The sequence below is a fragment of the Megalobrama amblycephala genome, linkage group LG17, assembly GCF_018812025.1.
Source record: "Megalobrama amblycephala isolate DHTTF-2021 linkage group LG17, ASM1881202v1, whole genome shotgun sequence".
Lineage (NCBI taxonomy): Eukaryota > Metazoa > Chordata > Actinopteri > Cypriniformes > Xenocyprididae > Megalobrama > Megalobrama amblycephala.
The window spans coordinates 33,696,449-33,712,719 of NC_063060.1; positions in this window are offsets into that span (position 1 = coordinate 33,696,449).

The following is a 16,271-nucleotide window of genomic DNA, read 5'->3' on the forward strand; positions in this document are numbered from 1 at the left end:
GGGATGTGCTGGAGGAGACTTTACAGAGTGCTTGACTCTTGCATTGTCAACACAATGTCTTGACCAAAAATTGATGCACCTTTTGATGGAAATAACATGGTTGTTTAAGAAATGAAAAGTTATGTAATTCCTCAGCTAGGATTAAAAGAACGGTTGCCGAACATATAACATGCTAGAAACATAATAATCACAGCAATAATGATCCTGTCAGAGGCTCTGTCCACATGAACAGTGGAATTTTCAAAACCGCAGCTTTTTCTGTGCGATTTGGCGATCATCAACACGCAATCATTGTATCCGGTCATTGAAACCAGGGTGAAGATTTTTAGAAGCTCCAGTTGCAGTGTTGTCGTGTAGACGGTGAAACTGGAGATTTTGGCTTGTGACGTTGGAACCGGAACTGGTAATAACCTTTTTTCTAGGCTTCTGATTGGCCAACATGGCTTTACGGTTAGGGTTATATCGCCCCCTGTTGGTTTGGAATGCTCTTGGCAGCACTTCATAGCGCGTTTTTGCGTTTTCATGTGGACGCGTTTTTTTTTTTTTAATGGAGGAAAAACTACATGTATATATATATATAAATACCCATGTACGTGTGGACTAAGCCATAGGCTCTTAAGTATTTGCCTATTTAACTCCCAAACTCACTGTCTTATGAAATCATTTGTATGAGTATAATTTAAGCCAGTCTTTAAGAATTAAAATCAGTCAGTCAGATCTTTTCAATTAATTGGTTGATTTAATTTACAAAATTGGTTTTAAATGATTCAAATTTGATTGATCCACTCCACACACTCTCTACTCACTGGCTCAATGAGGGGAAGATTACTGGCAAACAATCTTTACATTTTATATATCTCACACAATTTGTATGGATTCTTTTATGGTGCTTTTGCTTTCTTTTTTTTTGAACCTTGAATTCTTCAGTTCTCATTCATTGTGATTGTATGGAATAGAGCAATCAGGGCAGTCTTCAGAATTTATGTTCCACAAAATAAAGTCAGTCATACAGGTTTTGAGTGATATGAGGGTGAGTAAATGATGGTAGAATGTTCATTTTTGTGGGTGAACTGTTTCTTTAACAGGACTTTACATAAAGGGATTTCAGTTATATTGGCTACATTTGAATGTGAGCGGAGGAATGTTTCTTCACAGACTCGGCCTCTCTACACATCTTTTGAAGTGCTCTCTTGTTGAAACATAATTGCAGCATTATCATTACAGCACTGAAAGCTTACAGAGGAACAGGGGAGTATTTCTACATCTGTATGAGACGTAGTTCAATTCAACTTCATTTGCTTGTGTGAAGTTTGCTTAATTTGCAAAACTGCAGATTACACTGAAATCAAACAGAAGTGTCACAAGGAATGCTGCAACACACTGAGCTTGTGTGAATGAATGTTGTCAAAGTGTTTTATATCCACATTTTTTTAAGTATATATTTTAATAAAAAATATGAATGCACATCTGGTCACCTAACTTTCTTTTCTACAACTTTTTGTTTAGGTCTCATTACATCTCTGTCACTCACTAAAGCCAAGAACTGAAGGTTAACAGATAAAAGAGGATTTTTGCTGGTAAATAGATAACGAGGGTTCACTGTCAGAGATCCATTGTGGCACGCCAAAGTCTGCAACTTTGACTTGAACTGGATTATAGCTGTGAGAATTCATTTTAATTTCCCCATTGGAAACTTAAAAGTTTCAGCATTGTCTAGAGCACCCACTGTATGTTCAATGCAGAAGTTTTGCAAATGTTTAATACCAAATGCTGTTGTTGTGTAATAATTCCTTTGTGTTGTCAACTTTGATTTCACAAATGCTTTTGTTCTGTGTCTACAGCCAAGTTAGAACACAGTGAGATCTCTTTTATCAAATATACTTTCATATTATTTGTGATGGTTTATCATAGAAAGAAAGAACATGCACAATATCATTGTTTTTCAACAATCAGAATTCATTTTGAGCAATGCATTTTTAAAAAAATTTAAATTGCTGCAAGCAGTTATAGTAAATTGCTGTGGTAAATTTAACTTTCTAGAACATCCAGAAAAAAGACCTCTTATTGATCTTGGCTGTGTTTGCCATACAATGACGTAACTCGCTACTTAAATACTAGTACAATACTTTGTTTGAGAAATTAACTAGTCATGACTGTTTCCCAAAAAACATAACTACAACTGTCAATTTGAAGGCTCTGCCTTCCGGAGGGCGCATTTGTCAGCCGCATTTATCATTTAAGAAAAGTAACCATTCTAAAATTGACTGTTATTCTGCATGAGGTGTAAATTACTGTCTTTCTAACTTTGCAATGTAATGTTTCTTTTTTCAAATGAGGCAGCCTCAATGACATACGCTGCCAACAAAATGCAAAGGCACAGTCTTTGAAATGAGACACATCTGTTCTTTGCAATAATATAATCGTGCAATTCTGGAGGTTGTAGATTCAGGACCTCATTTGTGACTGTGACAGTGCCACCTAGCCAATTCTGCACCATCAGAGGAGACCTGATTTAAACTTTAAAAAAACAGGTGGAAAAAGACTGGACATGTGGAAATTATTTCATTTTTATTTTCTTTCCACCTTATTCATAGTGGACATGGCCAAGTTTTCCAGTTTCAGCTGCTACAAAAACAACAACAACAAAAAATGCTTGATGTTGCAAACTGGTATTTATTATCATATTTTAATATACTATCTAATTCATAAACAATAAAGTTTGTAGCGCTAACACTGTTTTCTGCACTTTGTTCAGCCAGTCGCACACCAGATGAGAGGTGCCACAATGTGCTGCAGCTAATGAAGAAGTCGTCTCACACATACACAAAAAATTATTACTTTCATGCTGAAAAATAAGGTATTTCTTCCCAAGGAAGCTGAATTTAAAACCAGAATATAGGGGCTCATATATTGAAACAAATTAGGTAAAAAAAATTTAAAAAAAATCAAGAGGGTTATCAAGCTTTGGGTTGGGGGTTTGTTAGGACTATAAATCAATTAAAACTTTAAATAATTCCTGAAAATTAATCACACAAATACAGAACTGAATAGTAAGTGCTACATACTGTACAAAACTAGGGTTCTAGAAATGTGTCCTGAAGCGGCACTCTCTTCGGTTTGAATGATCAAGCTTTTTTCATTCTTATGTCTCTACTCAGTAATAAACAGAGGTCATGGTGATGGGAAACCACAGAAGAAAAGTTTATGACCCTTCTCCAGGATTTGAACCTTTAGAACCTCAGGGTACCATGTCTATAGAGTCTGCAGCAGTGTTCGCAATGACATTGATCTAAGGTGACAAAGCACCCAGAACTCATTAAATTTCAATTAGACCTGATGGTTTTCAGCAGCATAAGCATCAGTGACAGGATGGTGCTGTGTCCAACAACACAACAGAGTAGATAAAAGTTTTGCTTTATGCAAATGAGCAGGTCCTAAATGCTAACAGGAATGAAGACAGTATAGCAGTCAAGTGATCCATCTCTTGCGAGACACCAGTGTCAGCAAGATGGAGAAGACAATGTTACGGTGAGTGATTTCACTGTTCTGTATGATTTGTTTCTACCCACATACAGAATATAATAACACCATGGAAAACCGAGTCAGAAATCGTTGTCATTCTGAGGGAGTTTGATTCGTGCAATCTTGTTCATGAAATGATATATTATGCATCACTGCAATTTTCGTGCAGCAGTTCTGCAAATGCTTTCTTCCGAAGAATATTCATTTTAAGCAGCAACAAAACTGATTTACTTTCAAAGTCAGTGTTGGGGGTAACGCATTACAAGTAATGCGAGTTACGTAATCAGATTACTTTTTCAAGTAACGAGTAAAGTAACACATTACCTTTAAATTTACAACCAAATATCTGAGAAACTTTTTCAAATAAGTAATGCAAGTTACTTTGTTTTCCCACTGACACCTCTCCTGTCTCCATGTTGAAAGATCGTGAGTAAGGTGCAGAGCTGTTGTGTGCATTGTCTAGACTAAATTTAAACATGCATTTACTCATCTAACTTGCACAAAACTTTCCTTTTCTGCTTCTATTCCTTTGCAACCCAGAATGGCATTATTTATTTCAATTTTGGAGTGAAAGGGCCTTTACATTTGCCAGAAATATAACTTTTATTATTATTTAAAAAAACAACAACAAACAAACAAGCAAGCTCAGCCCATGTAAGAAAAAGTAATGCAAAAGTAATGTAACATTACTTTCCATTAAAAATAACTAAGTAACACAATTAGTTACTTCTTAAGGGAGTAACACAATATTTATTTATATATTATTATAATATATTTATAATATATTATTTTAGTGTAATTTTCCCCAACACTGGTCAAAATAGAATTAAATTTTATTTTTACTGTCAATAATGCATTTAAAATCAGATGTTGGATCCTCCAGCACTATGAACACCTACTAACAACTGAGCTCCAGAAATCAAATCGCTGTCTGTGTGAACTATAGGCAACATTTATAAATGGTACAATAGAGGTGCTTGATTCACTGAATTGAACTCACAAGCAATACTGTCTTTGTTCTTTATGGTCTGTACAGTACAGAAGGTGGATCAGCCTACAATATTGGTCAGCTAAATTGATCAACAGGCCCACACAGAATCTGCGCCCACAGAACTCAGCCGAGAGCTTAGCAGATTTCTGAAAAACACCCGACACAAAGTTCTGCATTTTATCCACCATTTGCATGTTCATCCCACAGATTTTGCCCAAAAATAATACTTATGTGAAAGGTTGAGATAAAATCTATAGATTCAGTCTGGGCCTGCTTATCTTTATTTTATATCCAACAGTGTCTCTGGTCACATGACCTCTGCACAGGCAATAAATATCCCTCTCACACTTTGCTCTATCTTGGTAAGCAATTAACATTTTGTTGACTAGCTTGTTAGCAAAACCATAAAAAAGCTATTAATTGAACTCTGCCTCATGAGCCACATAAATAGCAATTTTGTAGAGGAATGTTACATTTTTGTCTATATTATGTGTGGAAACCTATACAATTAAAGCTGCAAGCAGCAATGAAAGGGCCCTCACACCTGGGGCTACTGCCACCCGGTGGCCTTAGGAAAACAGTGAATAGTGGGTGACATGCATGTAAGCGAGTAAATACAGGAGAAATATGGCAAAGTCATTTCGACGTGCCACACTTCCTGCTACCAACAGGTGGCGCTTTGACTATTACTGAATATTGCTATGTAGATGTCTTCAAGCCAGGACTATTATCAAACGTGAAGTTTGGAGCAGATCTGACATTGTATGCCTGAGTTACAACAACTTCCTGTTTTGCGGCGTTAGTTACTTTAGCACTTAGCCAAGTGTTGCATGATATAATGTGTTTCTAACATGTTTGGTACTTCATGGCATATAAAAATATGTTTCTGGGAGTAAATTACAGTGCAAAGCAAGCCATTTCCTGTTGCCAGCTTGACAACAGAGATACATTTAATGCCGCTTAAGGCCTTAAGATTAGACAGTTAATTTAAACTATGGAGCGGTCGAGTGGTTGCTTTGATGAAAAAGTTATCTCTTCAATGAATTACAGAGTAAAATGTCATATTGCGTGATATGTCATTAAATGGTTTGCATTACATGTAAAATTCCACTAGAAGTCTACTGTACAAAGACACAGAACATGTTGCGTAATCTCCATTAATGGACTACACAAACATACTGTATCACTACATCTGATTATATGGAGTACTGTATTGTGTGTTGCTCTTGAAATCCAAATGACCACTTCAAAGCAATGCAACATTTAGCGAAACCTTTTAGAGTAGGATCATTTATAATATCTGTGGATGACGGTTGATCTGTACAGCATGTAGGCAGGGCATTTCAGAAAAAAAAATGCAGTAATTGAGGAGCTGTAGGAGGGATGGACCTCACTCTCTTTCAAACGATGCTCCATAAATAAAACACTTCAGCTTGCTGTATGAAGTGTCCTTCACAAACTTTCAATACAAGCTGCACCTACCAGCACAATGCTATAATCATATACTGGGACTTACAGTATTAATTTGCAAAATGCTTAAGTTTAAAGCAATTTTTAATTTGAGTGGGAAAAGAAGATAAATAATATATTTAGTTGTTTGCAATTATTCATTTTCTTGGACTGTAAATGAATAATAGACCTTACAAAAAGAAGTTTAGATGAGGAAAACAAATTATGAACAGTTAAAACAGAACAACGAGATAAAAAAATCGCAATTACCTTTATTTTTTATTCAGTGGTGGAAACAAGCTCCCATATGTTCTCGAATCTGATTGAATGAGAGCCTTTATCAGCCATGTGATATTCTACTAATACCATTTCACAATTTATATCACTCCACTTGTTTCTTCTGGATCTATTCTAGCAGCATTTCTCACAGCAATTGTCAATGGTGGAAGAGCAAACCCTCTATAATTTTACAAACACTACTGTATTCGGCCCGTGGCCTCGTGCCTATGACCTAATCACAGCCGTGCTGATATAGAGCCATAGCACACTCCTACTTGTGATCGGTTTTGTTCAGGAGATTTCAATGAAGGGCGTTGTTCTTTTGTTACAAGATTTCAAAGACAGTTATGTTCCTTTATGAGATTTCTTATCAAAATTTAAATAATAGCCATTTTCCATAACAAGATTTTAATGCCACTTGGTTTTGTGACAGACTGTTTTCAGTGTAATTTGGTTTTGTTCCATCACAAGATTTCAATGACGGTCTGTTTTTTTTAGTGTTGGTCAGTTTGTTCCGTTACAAGATTTCAATAACGGCAGATTTTTCTGGGTTATGAGATTTCAATGATGGTCAGTTTTGTTCCTTTATGAGATGTCAGTGACGGTCAGTTTTGTTTCTTTTACGAGATTTTAATGACAGTCGGTTTTGTTCCTTTACGAGATATCAATGACGGTCAGTTTTGTTCCTTTATGAGATTTCAATGACAGTCGGTTTTGTTCCTTCACAAGATTTCAAAGACGGTCGGTTTTATTCGGTTATGAGATTTCAATGACGGCCGGTTTATCTGGGTTGTGAGATTTCAATGACGGTCGGTTTTGTTCCTTCATGAGAGTTCAATGACGGTCGGCTTTATTCGGTTATGAGATTTCAATGACGGCCGGCTTTGCTAAGTTAAGAGAGTTCAGTGATGGTCAGTTTCATTTCTTCATGCAATCTCAGTGACGGTTGGTTTTGTTAATTTACAAGATTTCAATGACAGTCGGATTTGTTCCTTTACGAGATTTCAGAGACGGTCGGATTTGTTCTTTTACGAGATTTTAACGACAGCCTGTTTTGTTTCTTCACAAGATTTCAACGATGGTCGGACGAGATATTCACGTCAGATGGTTTTGCTGGGTTAAGAGATGTCAATGACAATCGGTTTTGGTGGGTTATGAGATTTCAGGCAGCTGGTTTTGTTCCTTCGTGTAATCTCAGTGACGGTTGGTTTGGTTAATTTACAAGATTTCAATGACAGTCAGTTTTGTTCCTTTACAAGATTTCAGTGACAGTCGGTTTTGTTTTTTTATGAGATTTCAATGACGGTCAGTTTCGTTCCTTTACAAGATTTCAATGACGGTCGGCTTTATTCGGTTATGAGATTTCAATGACAGACAATTTTGCTGGGTTAAGAGATTTCAATGATGGTCATTTTTTTTTTCCTTCATGCAATCTCAGTGACGGTTGGCTTTGTTAATTTACAAGATTTCAATGACAGTCAGATTTGTTCCTTTACAAGATTTCAGTGACGGTCGGTTTTGTTCCTTTACGAGATTTCAATGACAGTCAGCTTTATTCGGTTACGAGATTTTCATGATGGATGGTTTTGCTGGGTTAAGAGATTTCAATGACAATCGGTTTTGCTGGGTTAAGAGATTTCAATAACAGCTGGTTTTGCTGGGTTAAAAGATTTCAATGATGGTTGTTTTTTTTTTCCTTCATGCAATCTCAGTGACGGTTGGCTTTGTTAATTTACAAGATTTCAGTGACGGTCGGGTTTGTTCCTTTGCGAGATTTCAATGACGGTCAGTTTTGTTCTTTTATGAGATTTTAATGACGGTCAATTTTGTTCCTTCACAAAATTTCAATGACGGACGGTTTTGCTGGGTTAAGAGATATCAATGATGGTCAGTTTTGTTCTTTCATGCGATCTCAGTGACGGTTGGCTTTGTTAATAATTTTTCTTATTTTACGATATTTAAAAGACACTTTTGTTTCATTACGAGATCTCAGTGACAGTCAGTTTTGTTTCATTACGAGATCTCAGTGACAGTCAGTTTTGTTCCTTTACGAGATCTCAATGACGGTTGGTTTTGTTGTGTTATGAGATCTCATAACAATCAGTCTTGGTGAGTTATGAGATTTCAATAACAGCCGGTTTTGTTTCTTAATGTAATCTCAGTGATGGTTGGTTTTGTTCCTTTACAAGATTTCATTAACAGACGGATTTGACCCTTTACGAGATTTCAATGACAATCAGTTTTGTTCCTTCATGAGATTTCAATGACGGTCGGCTTTATTCGGTTATGAGCAGAGGTGGGAAGTCCAGGGGTCAGAGAGTAAAAGTCCTGCCATATTTTTATTCCACCCACTGAAGCAATAATGAGATAAATCAACTTTATCAATACAATTTTTTTTTTTTTTTAATTTGTCCTTATCACAAGGAAAATATTTATTTTAGGCACACACAGACATCGAGAATCAGCGTATGAATCTCAACAATGGTGACAAGCAACATATTCTGATAAACAGATCAACTCTGAACATTAGAAAACAAGCTACTAAAAAGTCACAGAAAAACAGCAAAATTAAATTATAGTGAGAATAAAGAAAATTACAGTCGGTTTTGTTCCTTTACAAGATTTCAATGACGGTCAGTTTTGTTCCTTTACAAGATTTCAATGACGGTCAGTTTTGTTCCTTCACGAAAGTTCAATGACGGTCGGCTTTATTCGCTTATGAGAATTCAACGACAGCTGGTTTTGCTGGGTTAAAAGATTTCAAAGATGGTCATTTTTTTTCCTTCATGTAGTCTCAGTGATGGTTGGTTTTGTTAATTTACATGATTTCAATAACAGTCGGTTTTTTTCCTTTACAAGATTTCAGTGACAGTCGGTTTTGTTCCTTTACGAGATTTCAATGACGGTCGGTTTTGTTCTTTTACAAAATATTAATGACGGTCGGCTTTATTCGGTTATAAGATTTCAATGACGGATGGTTTTGCTGGGTTAAGAGATATCAATGATGGTTGGTTTTATTCTTTCATGCGATCTCAGTGAAGGTTAGCTTTGTTAATTATTTTTCTTATGTTACGATATATCAAAGACACTTTTGTTTCATTACAAGATCTCAATGGCAGTCAGTTTTGTTCCTTTACGAGATCTTGATGAGGTTGGTTTTGTTGCATTATGAGATTTCATGACAATCAGTCTTGGTGGGTTATGAGATTTCAATAAAAGCTGGTTTTGTTCCTTCATGTAATCTCAGTGATGGTTGGTTTTGTTAATTTACAAGACTTCAATGACAATCGGATTTGTTCCTTTACAAGATTTCAGTGACAGACGGTTTTGACCTTTTACGAGATTTCAATGACAGTCAGTTTTGTTCTTTCATGAGATTTCAATGATGGTCAGCTTTATTCGGTTATGAGATTTCAATGATGGTCGGTTTTGTTCTTTCATGTGATATCAGTGATGGTTGGTTTTGTTAATCATTTTTCTCATGTTACAATATTTCAAAGACACTTTTGTTTCATTGCAATTTTACTGGGTTATGATATTTCAATGATTGTCAGTTTTGTTCATTGACAAGACCTCATTGATATACAGTTTTGTTCCTTCATGCGATCTCAGTGACGGTTGGCTTTGTTAATTTACAAGATTTCAATGACAGTTGGTTTTGTTCCTTTACAAGGTTTCAGTGACGGCCATTTTCTTCCTTTACGAGACCTCAATGACGGTCAGTTTAGTTCCTTCATGTAATCTTATTGACAGTTGGTTTTGTTAATTTACAACATTTCGATGACAGTCAGATTTGTTCCTTTACAAGATTTCAGCGACAGTCGGTTTTGTTCCTTTACAAGATATCAATTAAGATCAGTTTTGTTTTTTTACGAGATTTCAATTAAGATCAGTTTTGTTTTTTTACGAGATTTCAATTAAGGTCAGTTTTGTTTTTTTACGAGATTTTAATGACGGCCGGTTTTATTTGTTTATGAGATTTTAATGATGAACGGTTTTGTTCTTTTATAAGACCTCAATGACAATCAGTTTTGTTCCTTCATGTAGTCTCAGTGATGGTTGGTTTTGTTAATTTACAAGATTTCAGTGATGGTCAGTTTTTTTCTTTTACAAGATTTTAATGATGGTTGGTTTTGTTCCTTCACAAGATTTCAATTACGGTTGGCTTTATTCAGTTATGATATTTCAATGATGGACGGTTTTGTTGGGTTAACAGATTTCAATGATGGTCGGTTTTGTTCCTTTAAGAGACCTCATTGACAATCAGTTTTGTTCCTTCATGTAGTCTCAGTGATGGTTGGTTTTGTTGATTTACAAGATTTCAATGACAGTCGGATTTGTTCCTTTATAAGTTTTTAGTGATGATCAGTGTTGTTCTTTTATGAGATTTTAATGATGGTCAGCTTTATTTGTTTATGAAATTTTAATGACAGACGGTTTTGTTGGGTTAAGAGATTTCAATGATGGTCAGTTTTATTTGTTTATGAGATTTTAATGATGAACGGTTTTGTTCTTTTATAAGACCTCAATGACAATCAGTTTTGTTCCTTCATGTAGTCTCAGTGATGGTTGGTTTTGTTAATTTACAAGATTTCAGTGATGGTCAGTTTTTTTCTTTTACAAGATTTTAATGATGGTTGGTTTTGTTCCTTCACAAGATTTCAATTACGGTTGGCTTTATTCAGTTATGATATTTCAATGATGGACGGTTTTGTTGGGTTAACAGATTTCAATGATGGTCGGTTTTGTTCCTTTAAGAGACCTCATTGACAATCAGTTTTGTTCCTTCATGTAGTCTCAGTGATGGTTGGTTTTGTTGATTTACAAGATTTCAATGACAGTCGGATTTGTTCCTTTATAAGTTTTTAGTGATGATCAGTGTTGTTCTTTTATGAGATTTTAATGATGGTCAGCTTTATTTGTTTATGAAATTTTAATGACAGACGGTTTTGTTGGGTTAAGAGATTTCAATGATGGTCAGTTTTATTTGTTTATGAGATTTTAATGATGAACGGTTTTGTTCTTTTATAAGACCTCAATGACAATCAGTTTTGTTCCTTCATGTAGTCTCAGTGATGGTTGGTTTTGTTAATTTACAAGATTTCAGTGATGGTCAGTTTTTTTCTTTTACAAGATTTTAATGATGGTTGGTTTTGTTCCTTCACAAGATTTCAATTACGGTTGGCTTTATTCAGTTATGATATTTCAATGATGGACGGTTTTGTTGGGTTAACAGATTTCAATGATGGTCGGTTTTGTTCCTTTAAGAGACCTCATTGACAATCAGTTTTGTTCCTTCATGTAGTCTCAGTGATGGTTGGTTTTGTTGATTTACAAGATTTCAATGACAGTCGGATTTGTTCCTTTATAAGTTTTTAGTGATGATCAGTGTTGTTCTTTTATGAGATTTTAATGATGGTCAGCTTTATTTGTTTATGAAATTTTAATGACAGACGGTTTTGTTGGGTTAAGAGATTTCAATGATGGTCAGTTTTATTTGTTTATGAGATTTTAATGATGAACGGTTTTGTTCTTTTATAAGACCTCAATGACAATCAGTTTTGTTCCTTCATGTAGTCTCAGTGATGGTTGGTTTTGTTAATTTACAAGATTTCAGTGATGGTCAGTTTTTTTCTTTTACAAGATTTTAATGATGGTTGGTTTTGTTCCTTCACAAGATTTCAATTACGGTTGGCTTTATTCAGTTATGAGATTTCAATGATGGACGGTTTTGTTGGGTTAACAGATTTCAATGATGGTCGGTTTTGTTCCTTTAAGAGACCTCATTGACAATCAGTTTTGTTCCTTCATGTAGTCTCAGTGATGGTTGGTTTTGTTGATTTACAAGATTTCAATGACAGTCGGATTTGTTCCTTTATAAGTTTTTAGTGATGATCAGTGTTGTTCTTTTATGAGATTTTAATGATGGTCAGCTTTATTTGTTTATGAAATTTTAATGACAGACGGTTTTGTTGGGTTAAGAGATTTGTCTGGACAGTCTGGTTCTTGTTGTTCCTCTGTCCTTTGGTGATTCTGCTCGTTATCACCAAATTATCTCATTAACTCCAGCCTGTAGTGTGCACACTGAGCAGTCTTCATTTCATCTGGGCTAACCCATGTGGGGCCTCCATGGAAGCTGTAGACAAAACTGGCTGGGCCCCAGTTAGACAGCCCAGGTGACACCCATCTGGGCCCCACCATGCTGTGCTGGCTGGGAGATCATGGTTCTGATGAAGTGTACCAGTTTTCATTTTGATTGCTCAAAGTTTGGCCGAAATACAGCCTGTGAACCAATTTTGGGTTGACCTTGTTAAGTTTGCGACATCATAACTTTTGAACAAAGATGAATAAATATGCTCAGTCATTTCTGTGCGGCTCAGACCAAAGATCATCTGATGAAATTTTGGATAAAATTGTACACATTTTGAAGGAGGTGTAGCGAAAAAAAAAATGAATACGGTATTTTTCAAAATGACCACTACTGTAATGGGTGGAGTCTTAAAGTAAGATATTGAATCAGGTGAACTAAGATTCATTTTTGTAGAACACAGCGTTCAAACGTTATAACCTTTAGAAATGTGAATTTTTGAACTGGTGGTGGTGCTATAGAGTTGGTCCTAGATTCTCCAAAGTTGATCCAATCATTATTCATTACCATCTCTACAACTGTGCCAAAATTCATAATTTTCCATGTTTCGTTGATAGGGCTGCCATAAACTACCCTTGGGGAGGAATGATAATAATAAAGTAAACCAACAATTACAATAGGGAATAGGGTTTGGCCCCTAATAATATTTCACAATATTACAGTTTTACTGTATTTTTGATCAAATAAATACAGGCTTGATGAGTATATGAGACTTCTTTCAAAAACATTAAAAGTAATGAAAAAAAATCAGTGCTTCCATGTAAGTTGTAAGAACTAAATAAATTACTGTATCATTTGTGATGTAGAGATTATTTTTGCCCCAGGGTTACAACTCTTTATTCAGTACAGTTTATGATGACTGTACTGGGGCATTGGGTGATGTACAGACTGTTTTGCTCCAGGGTTATACCCTTATTGTAATTGTACTGGGACATTAGGACCCACTCAGACAACAGGTTGATCAAACCCGCTTGCCTCTCTAACACCTCTTCCTGCAGCTATCCAGTCTCCCATCCAGACATAGACTGGGTTCAACCCTGCTTAGCTTCAGTGGGTGTGCAGGAAAAAGCTATAGGTTGACTGCTGCAAATTCTCAATAAAAAATTATGTAGGTATCTGACAGAAATAAAGTCAATCTGGTTAGTAATTAATGTCTTCTTTTATCTTCAGTTGATTTCATCAAAGGCTGTGGCTAAAGTCAGTTATACCATCTTTAATCATTAGCTCCATTAATGGTAAAATTTTGTCACCCTGTACTGCCATAGATTTCACAGTTTTTTCCTTTTTTTATTTTTTTAATTAATTAATTAATTTATTTATTTATTTTTATTATTATTTATTTTTATTCCAACCAAAATTCAACATCTGCCTAACACTGGACCTTGACATCAAACAAACGTTGGGTTAAGACGTCAACCCGATTTTCATTTTTAACCAAAATCCAATGTCTACATCCTGTGCCTGCTGGGTAAAGGTGGAGATGGAGTGATGCTGCAAGAATATTCTCATTGGAGTGACATAAGCAGTTATGATTGACAGGTGATGAACATGCACAACCCAACACAAAAAAGTTTAAATGTAACTTTTTTTTCATTTAAAGTCACCATAACGGTGATTAATGGTTCCATTAGTTGGGCTCTTAACTCTTATTAAAAGTTTTTTATTTCTGCCTTCTGTGCCAGTGTGTTTGTCAAAGACATTTGTAGTAGCAAAGAAAGTCAAAGTAAGTTATGATGATAGTTAGCTATTAATGGTTTTATAATCATTGCAAAAGAGCCTGAATCATTGAAGTCATTTGTATCTAATAATTGTGGTGTGCAATTACAATACATTTATATTAGAAACCCTGTGTTATGAAATCACGTTATATTTCATAAATCAGTTAGAAGATTAAAAACACACACACAAAGATATCAAGAATCAGCAGATGAATCTCAACAATACTGACAATCAAAAGTGTCATTTTGCAATGCATGCTGGGAGTAGTACAAAACTCCCAGCATGCATCACAACATGAATAAATTATGCAGCTGAATTGTCCTATTATTTTCTTTAATTCTATATGCTTTTATTTTTTGCTTGTTTTTGTCTTTTTGTAGATTTTTTGATGTCCAGAGTTGATATGATTGTCTGAACATTTTGTTGTCACCATTGTTGAGATTCATATGCTGATTGCTCATATCTGTGTTTGTCATTATAGCTTACTGTTTTTTGCTTGTTTTAATCTTCAATTTTATAACTGATTTCTGTAATATATTGTGATTTCATGTTACAGTAAACAACAGCAGTGATTCAGGTTATTTCACAATGATTATAAAACTGTCAATAGGCTAAAATCATCATCTGATCTCATTTCAGCTTTCTTTGCTTCTGTGAAAGTGTTTGACAAACACTGTAACTTGTTTAATTATTTTATTAATTCAAATGGAAATAAAATGTAAATGAAAATATAAATGATAGTAAAACTTAAATGAAGCAGCACTCATTCATAAGATTATTTCTTAGTATTAGACAGAAACAATGTTTGCCTATGGTATGGAATGCTATCATATAATCCAGAACTCTGTGGATATTTCACAAGAGGAAACCCCTACAGTTCTTTGAAGGATGAAAGAGGATGAAATTTTCTTGCACAGTGTTTTCCAGATCTTTCCTTGACACCACAGTATTGTTGACATGCAGTGATTGAGAAATTCATGTAAGGTTCCTGGCATTTGTGAATGCGTTTAATGGTGTTCAACAGCTAATTGACCAACTGTAATTCACCTTTGCAGCTCTATTTATCATTATTATTTAATTAGAACTAGTTTTTCATGTTGTTTGTCAACCACCTGCATATGAAAATTAAATAATAATGATGATGATATAAATACACACACACACACAACTGTGCAAAAGTTGTAATGTTGTTGTAATAATTTACAATATTTATTTTTCAATGTATTTTTTATCAAATAACTGCAACCTTGGAGAACATGAGACTTCTTTCAAAAATATTAAAAAATTGTTTATTTATTTGACAGTCCCAGTTCTCATTCAATTTCAATATTCTTTTTTAATGAATAAAATAATAAAATCAATAAAAAAATAAATATGCAAGTACAATTGAACAGAGAGCAACCAAAGTCTAAAGTCATATCAGAGCAACAGTAACATGCTGTTATTCAATATATATATATATATATATATATATATATATATATATATATATATTTTTTTTTTTTTTTTTTTTTTTTTTTATAAAATCTTGTATAACAAGCATTCCTGGTTTCATATAAAGTACATACCATTTTATATGACAAATTATTTAAGGCGGCAACATAAGCACAGATGAACTCTGGGTGGCAGTATTACCTCACAAGTATTACATGATTTTTGAGACCATTCCAAATCTGTGTTGAATAACACATTTTTCAGTGGAGTGCTGTATGTTTGATCTTCCTTTTTAAAATTAACCAAACATGATAACATATTTCACTGTAAGCAGAATCACAGCTAAGCATTTAAATAATGCATTATTTAAATTTTTGTGTAGGAAAACAATTCACCCTACACCTCTTGACGGGTTTGAAGCGCAGAAGATCAGCAGGGTTGAGCCTGATGATGATCAGTACCTGCATGGGAGACCCATGTTTAAGTGTTTAAGTGTTTGAGGGTCCAGCAGGGGGTGCTCTCCCTCCAGTCTGCATGGATTATCCTCACGATTCAGTTCTGAAAGGAACGCTGTATAAATATGTGTATAAAAAGAGGTCCTAACTGTGTCCATTAAAATCCTAGCAAGTGAGTATTTCCAGCTAACTTACCGCCATTAGTTTCTATTCTGCTTCCTGATAATCCTTGCTGTAAAACATGTTGAATGGAAGAATCCAATAAAGTGTTACA